Source organism: Phasianus colchicus, chromosome 7, assembly GCF_987193195.1.
Source record: "Phasianus colchicus chromosome 7, bPhaCol1.hap1.1, whole genome shotgun sequence".
Taxonomy (NCBI): domain Eukaryota; kingdom Metazoa; phylum Chordata; class Aves; order Galliformes; family Phasianidae; genus Phasianus; species Phasianus colchicus.
The window spans coordinates 12,928,924-12,947,314 of NC_143442.1; the positions used below are offsets into that span (position 1 = coordinate 12,928,924).

General features: G+C 37.5%; 1 long non-coding RNA gene across 1 annotated transcript in view; it reads right to left on the reverse strand.

Annotated features, from left to right (window-relative positions):
* LOC116227351 (uncharacterized) overlaps positions 1-18,391 on the reverse strand; it is a 235,323-nt gene that overhangs the window by 162,661 nt on the left and 54,271 nt on the right. Inside the window, exon 2 of the long non-coding RNA XR_016468183.1 lies at positions 12,986-13,080. This is a non-coding gene — a long non-coding RNA (uncharacterized LOC116227351). The remainder of the gene's footprint in view (positions 1-12,985; positions 13,081-18,391) is intronic.

The following is an 18,391-nucleotide window of genomic DNA, read 5'->3' on the forward strand; positions in this document are numbered from 1 at the left end:
TTTAGGGGGGATAAGGGCATGAAGCACCACTCCAAATTCCAAAACATTCCTTTTCACAGAACCCCTTTCTACATTTTGTATTAGCACATCAATGGAGGAGGGAATAAATCATCTATCAGTCTTTACCTTTTATATCAATAAATGTCTAAATTGCACACAGGAATGTCCTTTTATAGGAGTGCACATACATATTAATGAGGATATTATACATAACTAGGACAAAGAACAATTAAAAAAATCCTCATCTGTTCAGGAAACAAATCAATTAAGCAGTAAGTCACATGATGAAGTTATGCCTGTAGATCAAAAGAGACCAGCATTGCAGATATATCTCATAGATGAACTTACCAATCAAAGATACCTGCAATTAAGATCATGAGTCTATTTCACCTACAATGATAGGACACATACCTCATAAGAAGAAAACCCCAAATTCACTATGAGAAATGTCCTGAAAAGTCTTCACTTAGAGACATGGCCTTCCCTCCCTCCAGGGGAGGAGTCACAAACAATGGGAAGCCACTTCAAATGTGATAGACGTGGCTAAGAGATTGAAAAACTAATTTATTAACTTCATACATATAAAGCAATTCTTCAGAGCCATGTTCAATCAGAACAACACTGTACGAGATAATGGAAAAAATATATCAGCAAAACGTCACTCATAGAAATTACCATCTCATTATTACTCTGTCCTTCCAAACACACTGCTACAATAAAATTTAACTAGTGACAGGAAAGGCCATAAACACAGTCCTTATTAAAAGTTGTTTACATATCTGATCATTACATATACTGATCATCTTTCTTCTGACCTGCTGTAGATGTAAATCAACATTTATCATTCTTCTTTGAAATTTGTGGACAAGTACTTAAGAGTACATTATCAGCCACCCATCACACTTGAAGACTTCATTGCACTGGTTCATTCAGTAGTTTATTATAAAAAAGAATCACAAGAATCAAAGAATTGTAAGGGCTGGAAGGGATCACATTTCAGGGAACGTGGAATGATTCAAATAAATCTAGATTGGGCTACTGGTGTTTTTTTTTTTCTTGTTCTAAAATATACTTCAATCTTAGCAATCTAAAAAATATACGCTTCTAATTTGGATTTTTATATTAAAAATACTTTTGGAAAACATGTAGGAGTACTCTATCACCTTCTCAGCAAGTAAGATAAGGATTAAAGAGAGATCGGATTGAATGAAGTGAGACATTTTTCAAAGAATCACTTTTCAGCTGTATTTCACTCTCCATCTCCTTTATTTCGGTCTCAAGTGAAAGTTTTGAGGATCAATAGAACACATTAACTAGGAAATGAGAAAAATAACTATTGTGATCACTTTTGTGATCTACTGAACAGAATAGACCAGGGAATGTCATCCAAAAAACATCTACAAGTAACTTATATTTTTCCCTGAAGTTAGAACATATATTTTTAGACAACCATCCATTTTATATACAAAGATTCCAGATAACAGATCTCACTACATTTTTTAGATATGCTTTTCCATTAGACAGCCATCCCTCATGTGAAAACCGTACACCTTATTTCTAATAAGACTGCCTATACCTTCTTTTCCAGCTATTGGATTTCATTATGCCTTTTTCTGATAAATTGAATATCTTTCTGTCACTACTATTTCATTTGTCATCGCTGAGGCATGCCTTTCTATCTTATGCGCGCTTTAAGCGTAAAGTATAGAATAGATGGGAGGTAGAAATCTGTGGAAACCACTCACCACACTGCATGACAGCTCATCCCTGCCAAATTTAAATGACCAGCTACTAGAAAAGCACGTTAATTAAAAAAAGTCCTTGAAAGGGCAGGCATTTCAATAATGATATGGTAATTATTAAGATAAGAACTTGCAGGAAGGAAGTAGCGTCCAGATTTTATGAAAGCATGAGACCTTGTCAGGTTCCTCTAAATTTCAGAGTTAAAGCATGCCATTTCAAATAATTGTAGACTTATGATTCTGGATTTATTGAGAAAGAGATATATACATATTCAAATAAAAAATCTCACTATTATCTCTCAATTGCACAGAACCCATATACTTTTAGTTCTGTCAGAAGTTTTAATGCTTGTTTGTTCATTATCAGTGAAATCACAGAAAAACTCTTCACTGGATCATAATGACTCACCATCATCACCTTCTCTCTCAAAAGAGATCTTACAGCAAATGCCACAATATTGTGGAATAACTACTATCACAACTGAAAAAAAAAAAAAATGTACTGATAGAAAATAAATATATTAATAGTAATGTTAAGAAGAGCTAACTAGAAATCCCCACAGGTCTTTGCTGCAAGAAGTCACGAATGACATGGTAAATTTCAAGGTTCAATTCTTAAGTGAGTTGTTAAGAAAGTTGATCAATTTAAGCCATGCAGCTATCAAAAACATCTCCTGTCACAGTTCCATCTAAAGCATGAACAACCAGCTATGCTGCATGCAGAATTTCAACTTGAAAATGTCTTTAATAAGCCCCAAGAGTTCAACTGTACTTTCTTCAAGGCTGTGGAAAGGAGCAATGATGAATTAGTAAAACTATTGCTACAGGCTGCCACAAGGTGAAGCTGATATTTCTGAATTACACTGAAATCCAGAGGAGTGGGACAGTTTTAGTAAATCAGCAGTATTCATTTTTAATCACTGTTGGTTGTGCCATAGAAGGGCCAAACAAACAGACACTACAAGTATCATTGGAACATTATAGCTATGAGAGATATAAGACATTCAAGGCCTATTGATGCTAAGGCTCAAAAGTATAACAATTAACCAAATCATTCTTTCCCAATCTCCTTCTCCTTTTCAATAACCAGTTGTAGTCTCAGTCACACTCAGAGTAAGGAATATTGCTCCCTGGGATCTTCACTATCACTTTCCAGTCCTTAAATCCTTGTTATGCAAGATTTAGGCTTTCTCCATAGACTTCCCATCTTAGCATTGCCCCTGAGAAGCAATTGCAACAGGATGTACAAGCCTTGTCTCCAAACAAGAAGGGTTTATTTTGTTGTACTCGCTGTCAGTTTATTAGTTTTAAACAACTTTTCGTACTCAAGGCAATTTTCAACCAAGTTTATTACAGAAGTACCCAAGATAATAATTTTCTACACATCTATAAAATGGCTAGATGACTAAAGAAGATAAGTGTTCTAATTTACTCTTCCAATCAAAAAAAAAAAAAGAAAAAATGTCTGAGATCTCAAATATTTCAAAGGCATAACCTAGCAGTCCCATGGTGACTTGCCAATCTGTACATACACATTTCTGAACTAGCCACAGTATGGACTATTTCATGTATGTGGTACAATATCAAAAGTACACATACTTTAGTGAGGGAGACTACAGAACTTATGAGAAGCTGGAATGACTAAGGTGCAGAGAGAAGAACATATGAAATAAATATGTACATATGCAACAAGGCTTCATTTGTTTTGAATGCCCTCTATTTTGATTTGTGGTCAGGGGACAGAAATATGAGTACAAACATATTTTAGAATTTTAATGCCAAAAGGACTAACTACTGATTACATCATCTTGATTATTATTAGATATTAAATCCAAACATCCAAACACTTACTGATTAATCTAGTTACTTAAATACTACTAAAGCACTGCTCTCTACTGAGGTTTACATTCTTGTATTTTTCTGTTAGAAACAAAAAATTGCACTGCTGCCCAAGGCAACTTCAGTGGTCTTGAATTGATGGAGATACATCAAGATTTACTGTTTATTAAAAATTATTCAGACTAGTAAAGAAGATGACCAGCTGTGTGAAAATGCTGAAGGACCTTACCACTGCAACACAAAGTGGGAGCTAAAATTCAGTGTCCATTAGTACAGTACACGAGGGAAAAAACAGCCAGCACTTCACCAATAAAACAACAAACTCTCAGATGGAGTGGGATCTTTGGGTTTACTGCCAAAGTACCCATTAACAGCTGCTTGACAGCTCTGCTCCCATCTAGTACTGGTACTTCTGAATATAATAGCAACTCCGAACTTGGGCAATCAGTTGTAGTGAAAAGGTCCCTGCTCCTTCCTGACAGAAAACTGTTTTGTTCGTAAACTTTAGCAGACTGCAACATTAGCTGCTGAATATCTTGTCAGTCACTTGTTAGCTTCACACAGTATAAGGACCAGAACTTGAAAGAGTAATCTGGTGTGGCTTCAGAGCCCTGGCCTCAAACAGATATCAAATGATATCAGTTCCCCTCTTATACATTATATTATCTTTTTACTGCAAATGAATACGTTAGCTTTCTATTGCTATAGCAAGATCTAGGATGAAGAGTGTCTCCCTATAAATTACTGCATCCGAAGTCGATTTTATCCAAATGCAGTTCCCTTGTTCTCAGGTAGGCCACGAAAATGTTAAAAAACTGCTTAATCTGTGACCTCTAAATTGGGTAATTCTGATCACCTTTCAAAATGTCCTCTCCTCCTCTTTTCTTGCTATCCTGTCAGTCATAGCACTGTCCATTGCTGTTTCAACAGGGACAAAAAGCAGTAAAAAAGAGGAAAGAAAGTACAAATACTATAGCCGATTCCTTTTCTTTTCAGGTAGATATTCTTAAAAGAAAAGTCAAGAGTATTTTGTGGTTTTGGAGAAATCATTGAAGAGAGATTGAACAGGCTTTGTCAGAGAAAAATTACGTTGCATACAGTCTAACACAGAAGCCCAAACTTTTGTGATCCATATTCTCTGTGGTTTGTTATAAACAGAATCACAGAATTGCCAAGGTCAGAAAAGACTACAACATCATCCAGTACAACCATCCATCTATCATCAATAGTTCTCACTAAATCATGTCCCTCAAAACAACATCCAAATGTTCTGTGAACACTCCAGGGTCGGTGACTCCACCACCTTCCTTGGGCAGCCCATTCCACTGCCTGACTCTTTCAGAGATGCAGTATTTCCTAACATCCAGCCTGAATCTCCCCTGGCGCAGCTTGAAGCTATTCCCTCTAGTCCTAACAGATAAAAACCAGCTGACAATTGCAAGAATAGAGACCAGTTTAGGGAACAGATAGTCGACTGGGGGTGATTTTGTGTCTAGAAGGCAGGTGATGAGGTTAACCTGTTGCTTTGCATAAGAAATGTGGCCACTATACTCATTAATTCCTAAGCACACGTTAATGCTTACAAGGTGATGCAACATTTAGGTCACCTTCAGTTTCAAGCTGGCATTTGCCTTACAGTTGTAATAGTGAACATGCAGGGAAAGCTCAACAAATGCTAGAATTCAATGCAATTAGAAACACTTGTGTCCTCTAGCAGTTACATTTCATCAGGTAAGAAAATATATTTCCTTGGTAGCCATAGAAAAGAGTGCCTAATTTTTGTTTGCATCCTTTCTTGGATGCAGGACTACACCACTTTATGTTCCATGTAGTAATAGGATTATGACATCCTAGAGGGTACCTCGTATCAGAGTAGATTCAAGACAACCTTATTTTAAGTTCTATGATCCAGATGGATTCCACTCAGCTTTAGCTAGGAACTTTTGGAGAGGTACCTGTTATTCACCTACTTCAGATTTAAGCATGTATTCTGCAGATAGCTGTCTCCCAGTAACATAATCTATAAGGCTATTTGTGATTCACTATTTACTTAGACTTTCCAGCCATACCTTGATTTGTATTTTCAGATTTACAGGTCGTATATGCCCATTCTTGTACTCTGAGAAGACTACTGCTTCACATAGCTAGTGCAGCATGTTTTTCATAGAATCAGCTAAGATGGTGACAATGCAAGTAACTAGATAATAGTTCTAAAAAAAACCAAAACATTTAGAGTATCTGCCACACTCAGTAGACTGATCTGGCATGCCTGGCTTTAGAACTCTGAAGGGAGGAACATCATAGCAGAGAAACAGAAGACATGATAAAAAACACTCTGAACTTTAGACATCCATGACATCAAAATAACCTTCAGTAGTTCCTTCAATAAACATACCTCGAATTTTTCTGGATAGGATAAATCAATTCTGCATTCTTCTATCCTTAAATCCACCAACTCTTTTTTCTGTTTAGATTTTGATAAGATTTTATTTGATACATTAAAACACATCTAAATGAAGAAAAGAAAATTTTGTAACATGAGAGCAAAACTTGCTAAAAAAAGTTACTTGTTACTTCTGAGAGATACAGGTCTTACTAGCAAGTAGGAACAGAAGGACTACTACAGCCTCAATCTGTATATAGACTGTGTAGTCATTTGGGCAATCTGCATCATGTGAAAAAGCATACATAGAATAAATTGGTACTACTTGAGATGGAGGCAATAGGCACTTCTCCTCCTTGCTCCCTCTAGTAAACCCAGGTTAATTCAATGTTCTTATATCTAAAGATAAGAGACTTTTATAAGCTCTGTATAAAATGTAATATCGTAAAGTAACAAGGTCATATTAATAAAGATTAATAACAAGACTAAGATGGTATCTCACCGACTGAGAAAAATAAAGGGGAAAGACCCTATGCTAATTGTCACTCACGGGATGATGATGAGCAATTAATTTTGTGTGACCGTGAAAAAGGCAAATGCAAAAAAGACAAAAGATGAGGTGCTTCCACCAATGATACAAGAGTATGAACAGGACTGTACAATGCCTCATCCAGAATTCTGCACATAATTCTGACCACATATATTCAAGATCTTTTTGTTCAAATAATAACAGATTAAGAGGCTGGCTACTAGGATATCATGGAAATGGAGAAACCAGAATTATGACTAAAGGAACTCATCCTGAATATTTAATTCTATTAGAAATGATAACAAATAATATTCAAGAAATGAGACATTCTATAAATTGATCTTAGAATGAGTTGGTTTCTTGTCTTTCCTTCCAACCGCACTCCTTTCACCTCTTCTTCCAGAAGAGCCAAAAAACATCTTCAAAGTCAGATAAATTATTATCTTCAGAGTCTTAATAATTAAGCCTTGCTTTGCTTTAGTAATTCTATTTTTAAATATGACATTATATACACTTATATATTTTTTAAATGTTTTTTTATAGAACTACACCATGCAATTAGGTTTGCTTTATTGGGAGAGTATTTTTTTAGTTCTTTTATCTTTTGATAACCACTTAAAAAGGAACAACATTATATGTTATGATAACTGCTTAAAACAGTAAACACACAGAATACAATAACCCAGGTCTCATCCAGATTCATATTCTAAGAACTACATTGTGTGCTGTTTTCTGAAGTTTTCTATTTTGCTTTTTTGGGTCATTTTCCTAGTCTCCCCAGTAAATCTGTTGAGTACTTAAAGACAAGAAAGCAATGGTCTTTTCTTTAGCCCAGACTGCAACTATTTGTTCAATGACAACTGCTTCATTATCAGTTAGTTGAGCTTGGAATGGCAAAGTATTGTCCAAAGGTTCTTAAAAAGAACAACGAAGACGACTTTGCTAAAAGGTTATATGCCTATTGTACAGCGTACATTATCTTAGTATAAGTAAAACTATACTGCTTTTAATCAAAACATAACAAAAGGAGCACATCCAAATCGATATATGGAAAATGTAATCCTACAAGCTGTCAGAATCACAAATAGAGAGGATGAATTTTAAAGACAGGAAAGCAAACATACTCAACGTGAGAAAGGTTACTGCTGAAAAGACTAATCGGACTTTTTAGAAGAGTATGGAGGAGATATTACATTTTGACCTTAGAATGTGTCACCAACCATTCTTCAGAAAAATGTACCAAGTTCTAACACTCTTTGTTTTCCAGCAACAAAACACATCTCAAAACATCCAGCTTGTCATCTCTGCAACTTTGCCCTTTACGTGCAAGAGCTCCAGCGTGAATATGTGTATTACTACAGATTTTTAGCTCTGGCTAAAAAGTCAATAACAAAGTCAGTTGTCCTTAGCAGTTCTTTATGAGGTGTGGTGGCTGCTTTCACTCCATTATTTTTAAATTAATATTTTTCCTTTAGCAGGCTCTATACCTACATTTCGGCTTATATAATATCTCAGGAAACCCACAGACAGAGTTAAAAAGCATACCTCTATATATCTACACAGCTAGTCTATAGGTATAATTTCACAGGTATAAATATTTCTTCCCAAAGAGAGTTGTCAAATTGCAGTCTTGATTCAAGAAAGAAGAAATTGTGTAACTTGGAATTTAATTCTAGTTTGCCTAAGCACTGTATCTAATGTTAATTAAAAGAGTAGATGTGATTAGACAGCACTGCAGGAAATCTGGCCAGATTCCAGAGAAAGGGGGCGATGATGATAGAGCTGTTTACATTGCATGAACTATTCTGAATATCTAGCTTAATCCTACTGACTGTTTCACTCTAGCTGAACGGTAACACCATGTTTATGTGAGCTATTCAAACCACTTGAAATTGCAAAATGTCCTGAAGATCACGAGAGAAAATCCAATTTGCTATTTTAGTCTAACACCTAATTTCTTTTGATGGAAAGCAGTTGAGAGAAGTGTTGGATTTACAGAGAAAAGAGACAACAAATCGAGAAATACTGTATTTTGAGTGAAAAACACCTGCCCATATCTGCAACGAAGCATCTACTTGCATAAAACAAGAGCTTGAAATAAGTTATTCACCTAAGAAAAAAAGGTTCTGTTTTATTTTTACTTTCAAGTTTTCCATTCATCACTGTCTGAGAAGCCAGGACATTTTCTAGTTACAGTGACAGATATTCTACATCATGAAGCAATGAGCGTTGCATGTCTTCAGTGTCTGAATGCCCTCAGGTTCCCTCATCCCACAAAACATAGGTCCCCCTCTTTCTCCAGAGGGGCTGATGAACTATACAAAAATAAAACTTCCTATCTATCCTTCACTATGCCATCTTTCTAGTCACAGGTGAGAGCTCTGGTCCGTGGGAGATAATGGAGGAAGAAATCTGTGCCTTCTCTTAAATGGAATAAATTAGATTAACAGCTTTAGTTCAATAGCTGAACTGTTGCTTCAGTGATGATTTTTGCCAGTAATTAATTGGCTGCTGTAGCTGGTAAGTGACCCATGGATTCATATTACCTCAAATTGTCAGCACAAGAAAATCTTTCCACATACAAGAGCCCAGAAGAGCTTGGAGTTAGTTGATTAATGGATTTACGCAGACTAACTTAAAAAAGAAAAGAAAAAAATATGAAAAGTGGAAAGAAGTAACCTTAAAATTCTTTATGTGAGATCAGGAGACATGTAAAAGACAAGCACAGGTCCAAATGAGCACGCAGGGAATCTGATATCCTTCCAGCAATTAAGAACAAAAACACAAGAGAAAGCTTTAGTGGTTTAGAGGTCTAACAAGGCTGGAAGCTACTCCTCTGAAAGGCTACGCTTCTCTGTGCCTTTCCATGTCAGAAATTATTACATTACAGGTAAAAAGAATCTGCAAAGAATATAAAAGGGCCAACTAGAACTACACAAAACTACACTAAGCTTTTTTTTTTTTTTTTTTTTTTTAACTGCTTTATGATTTGATAAAGTTTTTGAGTAGCTAATAAAATTCAAAGCCAAATATAAGGTCCTTCATCTGAATGGGAGCTATTCCTAACATGAATACAGGCTGGACAATGCCAGGATTGAAAGCAGCCCAAGGAAGAGTTGGGGACATCGGTGGATAAGAAATTGAGCATTAGACAGCAGTGCACATTTGCAGCCCAGAGAGCCAACCATTCCAAATGAATTTCAGGCCCACCCGGCCACATGTGAAGTGTAACTACTTCTAGAAGAACTGAGGGACTAAGTTACTGAAGAGCTCATTAGAAGGACATACACTGAATTGCAAAGGTTATGAAAAGATACATCCAAATTTGCTAACAGTTGCTTTCATGAGAGATTTCTAGTGAAAAGGTCGCCAAAGAGCTTGACTTCTCCTCTGCTACAAATTACCATGAAATTCTGCAGTACTTGGCTTGAATTACAGGAAGTTCTAACATGGAAAGACTTAGAACAACCAGGGAGAGAAGTTTTGAGAATCAGAGGCAGCAAGGTCAGCATTACATTTGTGGCATTCAAAACAAGGTCAGATAAAGAATATGGGAAGAATACTGCAGATGTATTACCACATATTATGCTTAACTGATACACATACACGTGCATATATCTATGCTTAGTTGTTTTTTTTTTTTTATCTATAATATGCCTCCTCATACAATGAAAAGAGGCCAACTGGATGCAGTCTTGGGTTAACTCCTTGTTTTACAGAAAGCTTTACAGCTCATCCATTTCTTAGAAAGTAGGCAAGCAGGAGATGTAGCCCTTTGAAGTCCAAATGTTACACTCACTTCACCTCTTTGTAAAGTAGACAAACAAAAAAACACTATCAGTATATTTGACATTTTCTTCTTTGAACAGTTTTCCAGACCTCTGCTAAGATCAGTTTGATTTGTACAGATGGATTTGTACATTTCCAAGGCTGGTAAAACAGAGTTCAAGATTCCCTGAGCTCTGCTATGTGAGAATTTCACACATTTAGTAGTGGAAGTCCGTAGTTTCAGAAAATCATAGAGTCACCAAGGAAAAGACCTCTAAGATCATCCAAGTCCAACCGTCCACCCATCACCAAAATTTCCCACTGAACCATGTCCCTCAAAGCAACATTTAAGCATTTCTTGAACACCTCCAGGGTTGGTGACTCCACCACCTCCCTGGGCAGCCTTCTCTGCTCCTGCTGGCAACACTACTTCTGACACAAGCCAGGATGGCATTGGCCTTCTTGGTCACCTGGGCACACTGCTGGCTCGCGTACAGCCACATACTGACCAATTCCCCAGGTCCATTTACTCACCACAGTCTTCCAGTCACTCTGCCCCAAGCCTGTAACATTGCCTGGGGTTGCTGTGGCCAAAATGCAGGACCCAGCACTTGGTCTTGCTGAAACTCATCCCATTGGCCTTAGCCCAACTATGCAGCTTGTCTAGATCACCCTGTAGAGCCTTCCCACTCCCAAGGCAGACAGCACTTCCTGCAAACTTGGTGTCATCTGCAAACTTACTAAGGGTGCACTCAATGCCCTCATCCAGATAATCAAAGATATTGAACAGGGTAGGTCCCCATATCAACCCCTGGGGGCCACCACTCATGACTGGTCACCAGCTAGATTTAACTCCATTCACCATGACTCTCTGGGTCCAGACCTCCAGCCAGTTGTTTACCCAGCAAAGAGTGTACCTGTCCAAACAACAGGCCACCAGCTTGCCCGGGAGAGTACTGCAGAAGACAGAATCAAAGGCTTTGCTGAAGTCTAGGAAGGCTATGTCAACAGCTTTTCCCTCAACCATCAAGGTGGGTCACACGATCACAGAAGGAGATCAGGTTGGTCAAGCAGGACCTACATTTCATGAACCCATGCTGGCTAGGCCTGATCCCCTGGCTGCCCCACCTACACATGCTGTGACCTCCCCCAGGATGATCTCCACAGTTGTTTCATTCTCTATTTGTCTGTGGTCAGGGTAAAGCTGGTCCATTAAAAGGATTTTATTTACCCATTTCCCCTCATTAAATGTTATTTAAAATCCTTCCAGTAGGTTACAGATTAACACCAAATAAAAATTTCCTTCCTTTCAATAAGTATTGTGAAGGAAGCAGAAAGTCTTTCAGCTTTGGGACTATTATCATATGATATGAAACATATCACAAGGCTAGAAGTAATGGAAGAGCTAAAAATAAAAGAAAACATCTGTTAGAGCCTTGCCTTATTTTGCTGCCTTGGCTGTGCTATTTAAATTAAAGTATCTTTCAGTCATGTCAAATGAAGTCACAGATCCTATTTAATCCACTAGCTCCCCACCCCAGTAACATGACGACTCTTCTCCTTGAAATTTATTTCTCCCCTTTATTGTTTAAAAACAACCACGTCACAGGTGAAACCAGATGGCATAAAAGGTGAAATTCACTCATTCACATTGACCACAGGCATGTCTGCCTGATTTATCTGGTAAAAAGACCATGAAACAGAGAACTCAGGATTATTTTTCCATTGATACTGGATACACTGAAACCACAACTTAGTTGCAGAGAGCAGTAGAAAAACTGACAATGTGACCGCAGGGCTCTGCACAGCCACATTAACCTACACTACCTAGAGAATTCAAACTTTTTTGGGTTTCTCCTCCTGATGTACTGTTTTACTGGCTGGTGAGAAGAACTAAGTAACACAAGCATATATTGCTGCATTGCCTTCTCGTAGCCAGCATATATAAATTGAAGTCAAATTTAAGTGCAAGTTCAAGTGTAAGCGATAAGTTAAAGGCTCATAACAAAGGTCAGAATGGAAGGTATATTCCCCAGAAGGAAATATTTATGGAGAAATAAAAGGATCCATATGCTCTACTGCATTACTTGAGCTAGCTGTACTATGGATGCTCCAGACATTCCTGGTAACCTTCTCCATTATAAGCACTCCAGATTAAGAAGTCATTCAATGACTCAAGGATTGTTTTTAATGTTTCCATTGTAATACCAACCCAGGGATCACATTCTCTCAAAAGTAGAGATTTGTGCACAGCTTAAACAAGCCTCCAGATAGGAAGCTCAAGATTGCACAGATATTGGCAAACACACCACAGTGGGAGTTAACTGATCCAGCAGCCTGAACCCAAACCTCAGATCCTTTCCTAAACACAGGCCAATGGCTTTATGCAGTTTCTGACTTTCACAGACATTCTTATGATCAATGCAGGTTCAGTTCATGCAGTATAACTGTACTTGATATATTCGTATGTTGTCCTGTCAGCATCAACTCGTGTTCATATTTCTACTACTTTCAGTACGTGAACATTCTGCTTTTTATTCTCTCACTGCTCCCCAGTCACAATGAGAATTTTCACTTCGATTCAATTGAGAGGAAAAGTAAAGAGCTGACAAACACACGCTCAAAGTTTGCAAAGCACTTTAGCTTCACATTATTCCACAGGCTTATTTAAAAAAATAAAATTTGAAAAATTAGAAGAGTCCAATGATTCCAAATTGCACTTACCTGCCTTCCAGGATCAGAACTTCGATTTTCCTCATAACAGATCTAAAGCACCAGTTGTTCTGTTGTTTTCAAGTTCTTCAGTTGGCAGACGAATACTACAATAGAACACAATACATTTGCAAAGCTCAGCCATGAAATGGAAAATAATTTTCACAGCTTTAAGGTCATTGTTTAGGTAAGTTCTGCTTCTGCAAATATACATATTATTCAGCTTTAACAACTACTTTCTGCAAACAATTGCTCCAGGAAAACCATCATCAAATGAGCAAGTTGTATCATTTCAGAAAACAGTCTTACAGTTTTTTTATATTGGATTTTCTGAACATATAAAAGATTTAAGCAATACAATCTCTGTGCATCATTGTCATATAACTTTCACATGTCCTACTGGAATAACTTGAAACATTAAGCAAACTTCAGCTAAGGATATGAGACTATAACAACTGTTTTCATGTACCTTATCTAAAATGAGACACATCACCTAAGACACGTAGTACTTCAGGAATGGAACATACAAATCCCATACATAGTAACAAAAGATGGCGGCAATTATGAACTGCAAAATCTTGAGTATTCAATGCACTTATGCAGACAGTATCCAGACGGACACCAGTACTCTGCAGGCTCTTATTTAAGGTCAATAAGCACTTAAGTATTTCTCACTCTAAAATCATGTTCAGCATCAAATGAGTTAATATATTTTCTTAGATCATTTTTAAATATTCTTCTGTGACCAAGTTATCTGAAAATAAGGGCTTTTTAGATGTTAAATCTTCAACCTTCTAAAAATATTTCATATCAAAACCTGCATCAAGCACAAGAAAAAGAGACACTAATTACTTACTTCCAGTTGGCTGAATTAATTACTCTTCCAAAAATGCATATGCTTAGGAAAAAAAAAACCTGTCAGCTTTTTGACAGTTTGATCTAATACCCTAATACAATATGCACCAGTGGCACATGATGAATGGAAAACTAAACCAAAATGGAAAACAAATGAGAGAGAGAGAGAAAGAGGGAGAGAGAGAAAGATTGAAAAGATAAATGATTTTCTTCTTTGGACATCTCCTTCTAAAAAATGATATCAAAATGTTGTTTCCTGTAGTTGGATTCTTTGTATAAAAGTAGAAATGAAGCATTACAAACTATGCAGCAATTTTTCCTCTATATAATGCCTACAGTATCATTTTGCCTTACAAAAGCTGCATATTGACAGCACTGTCATATGCAAGGAAAATAAATCCCAAAAATATTTGAAATAAATGTTTAAACATCATCCAGGACAGAGTAGATTCTATTTGTATGTTTCCAGAATGTGAATTTTTGTAAAGTCAGTAATTTAGCACAGAAAGGCACTGAAACAATCATATAAATACCTTCTTTAAAGACCTATCCAAACTTCGAAATTGGAGAAACAAGAGAAAGGGGAGTAATAACCTTCCCTCTAATTCTAAGCAAGTGGAAGCGTGACTCCTTGAGACCTAGAAATCATTTGCAGTCTGGTAACTTGCCATTGAAGAATTTCCCCCTAAAGAGGAGAATGAAAGTCTGAATTGTATACATTGCATAAAGGAGACAGCTATCTGACTTGCGATCCAAAACCAGGGTTATCTTTCCACACAGATATGCATTTTTGCTATAGTTTAGTCCTGATCCTTGGTGCCTGCCTCCAGACACCATTTAGCAGCTATTTTTCCATTGCCTGCAGACATCCCTCCTCCTCCCTAATAGTTAAGTATAGATTTTCCTCAAAACACTTTCATGATTTTTCATGGCTTGTATTCGGCTTCCCATATCTCTTTTAGCTTAGTTTGGCAGGTCAAACTCCGCATACACTGAAACAACTAACAGGAGTATAGCTGCACATTTATGGTTGTTATTAGCTGGACCTTTCTCTTCACTTCAATACATCTGTCTCAATAGTATCAAACTATTGTCCTGAAAACTGGACAGCTCTAATGGTACTTCTAGCAACTCTTGAAACCTCAACCTAACAGCATTAAATAAATTTTGGAGATAACAAAATATCACAGAATCATAAAGATTGGAAAAGAACACTAAGATCATCTAGCCCAATCTAGCCACTGGTCCACTAAACTATGTCCCTCAGTGCCACATCTAAACACTTCTTGAAAGCCTCCAGGGATGACGACTCCGCCACCTCTCTGGGCAGCCTGTGCCAATGCCTCATTGTTCTTTCAGAGAATAAATTTTTCCTGATATTCAATCTGAACCTCCTCTGGAACAATTTAAGGTTATTACCTCTCATTCTATTACTATTATTCTATTAAAGAGAAGAGCCTACCTCCACCACACTACAACACCACCTTCCACAGAATGGCCAGGGTTGGAAGGGACCTCAAGGATCATGAATCTCCAACCCCCTGCCACATGCAGGGCCACCAACCTAACCATTTAATACTGGACCAGGCTGCCCAGGGCCCCATCCAATCTGGCCCTGAACACCTCCAGGGATGGGGCATCCACAGCTTCTCTGGGCAGCCTATTCCAGCACCTCACCACTCTCATAGTAAACGACTTCTCTCTGACATCCAACCTAAATCCTCCCTCCCTCAACTTAAAACCATTTCCCCTTGTTCTGATGTTATCCACCCTTTCAATGAGTTGATTCTCCTCCTGTTTGTAGGCTCCCTTTAGGTACTGAAAGGCTGCAATTAGGTCACCCTGCAGCTTTCTTTTCTCCAGGCTGAACAAGTCCAGTTCCCTCAGCCTGTCTTCATAGGGGAGGTGCTCCAGATCCCTGATCATCTTTGTGGGTCTTCTCTGGACCCTCTCCAACAGCTTCCTGTCTTTCTTGTACCACAGGCTCCAGACCTGGACACAGTACTCCGGATGGGGCCTCACGAGAGCAGAGTAGAGGGGGACAATCACCTCCCTGTCCCTGCTGGGCACCCCTCTTCTGATGGAGCCCAGGATACCATTTGCTTTCCAACCTTTCAGGTTACTGTAGAGAGTTATAAGTTCTCCCCTGAGTCTCTGAGGCCTCACAAGTGCCTAATTCAGAGGAACTATCATCTCCTTAGTCCTGCTGATTACACTATTTCTGATAAAAGCATATTTCAGAATGGGAAGAAACAGAACAATTCATCTTTAGAATGTCAGGCTGACAAGAAAGTAAGTCAGGCTAATCTCATAACTGTGGATGACTACCTTCGAGCTAGTTTTCCAGGGTCCCTTTGCAATCAGTAAAAAGAATGAGACGTAGGATAACAACTAAATGAATTTATTTCTTAGATATCAGACATATTTTGGATGTCTACCTTAAAATTAAAAAAAAAAAACAACTGTTCTACACAAACCCATATTTCTCTATCAAGAGGAAGAGGAGCATATACAAGAAACTGAGAATCCAAGACCTACATCCCTACCTTTCTATAGAAGTTTCTATAACTCTTGTATTTACAGAAGACATACATAAGAATATAATCAAATATATAATTACAGAGTGACTATATTAACCACAGTGACCTGTAACTTGATCTTAGTGATCTCTACCATGAATCAAGAAGAAAGTGTTTTGATGGTCATTTGGTTGTTATGATCTACCTCATACATATTTATTTCACATTATTCTGAAAGTGTAAGTAACTGGTCAACGCTGAAGACAAGATATTGGCTACAATGAAGCTTGAATCTAATAGAGCCTGCTGATTCTGGCATTAAATCCAAACAGATGTAATAAAAAAGAATAAACAGTTTGCCTTAGGATAATTTCCAAGGAAAAAAAGAAAGTCTCAGAAAGGCTGATTCAGTCTCATTGAATCTCACTTGGAATTTCTCTCTTATTCCAACATTACCACTATGCAAATTTTTACAAGAGCTGGATGTGTATTTGATTCATTAGCACCCACTTCTGAATTCACCTTCCATGGGCAGAGTTGGGCTGAGTATGCAGAAAATCAAATGCATGCAGCCTGCCAATTAGGCAGCTTCACTGCATGCCTTTCAGGAATAATGTAGAGATAGCTATTCCCAAGGAAGTCTTCTAAAAGTGTAAGTTCCCATTAAATACAAATGTCTATGGCGCTAACAGGCTGTTGAGGCGTTTTGTTAGTACACAACAGATTATTAAAAAACTGGTTATTGATTTCTTGATGAAAATCTGAGACTGATTTAATTGATACCAGTACTATATGCCTGCAGTAGGTTACCACTGAGGCAACAGGAGAAGGCAACAGGGAAACCCAGGGGAAATACTTCAAATAAACAAAGGAGTTACCCTCCAAGATGGCAACAAGGCCAGTTGCCCAGATGAAGTGCTTCTATATCAATGTACACAGCTTGGTAAACAAAGAGCAGGTCAAAGAAAATGATCCTGCCACTCCAGACTTTAGCAGGGTCTACGATAGAACAAGGGGAAACGGTTTCAAACTTAAAGAGGAGGATTTAGACTGGATATATAAGAAGTTTTGGTGGGTTTTTTTGTTTTGTTTTTGTTTTTTTTTGTTTGTTTGTTTTTACAATAAGGGTGGTGAAACACTGGCACAGTTTGCCCAGAGAGGTGGTCAATGTCTCATCCTTGGAGACACTCAAGGTCTGAGCAGCTGATGAAGCTGTTCCTGTTCACTGCAGACCACTGTGGACCATCGCATGACCTTTAAGGGTCCTGATTCTAAATCAGTTTCATCTCATGAGGAAGCTTTAGTTTTCTGATGTTTATTTTCAGCAGATTTTGATTATTTTATTAAAAAAAATAAAGCTACAAAAAGACACCTCCCCAAAAGCTAAACACTCAGGTGCTCTCTTGAAGCTATATACAGCCAAAATCACATCTCAAAGTCTGCAAGCAGAGAGCTCCCAAGCTTATGAACTCACTCTTATGTTTGATAACATCTATCCTGTGCTTCAGAAATCTTAACAAAAAAAAAATCATAGAATTCTTGCCATAATAAAACATGTTCAAGCTAGAGAAACACAACCACTTTCAGCTTATTTTCTTGCTTTACTTGGCTGAGTTTGAAGTATTTTTTAAAACTTGCTACTTTGCGGTAGCAGACATACAGAGATTCAATCCTTACCATATGGGAGCAGCTAACAAAAAAAAAAGAAAGCAAAGGGAGCTGAGACAAGACCAAAGGAAGAAAATATAAGATCCAAAACCTAATAACAAAATGGACGCACAGACAGGGAAATACCATTGGGAAAAACAAATTAAACAAACACATGCTACAGGAAGAATTTGAGTAAGTTGAGCACAGACCGCTTTAGAAAGGGCTGTTTCTTATGAAATTTTTCTGGAGGATAGATTGGACACTGCCTAAGCTGTAATAACAATTATCCTGTCATTGTTTCATATATTACTGAAATCTGGAGCTACTCTTTTTTTTTTTCCCAGATATACAATATCAATCTGAAATTATAGCTCTTTAAAATGCATTAAAAGAA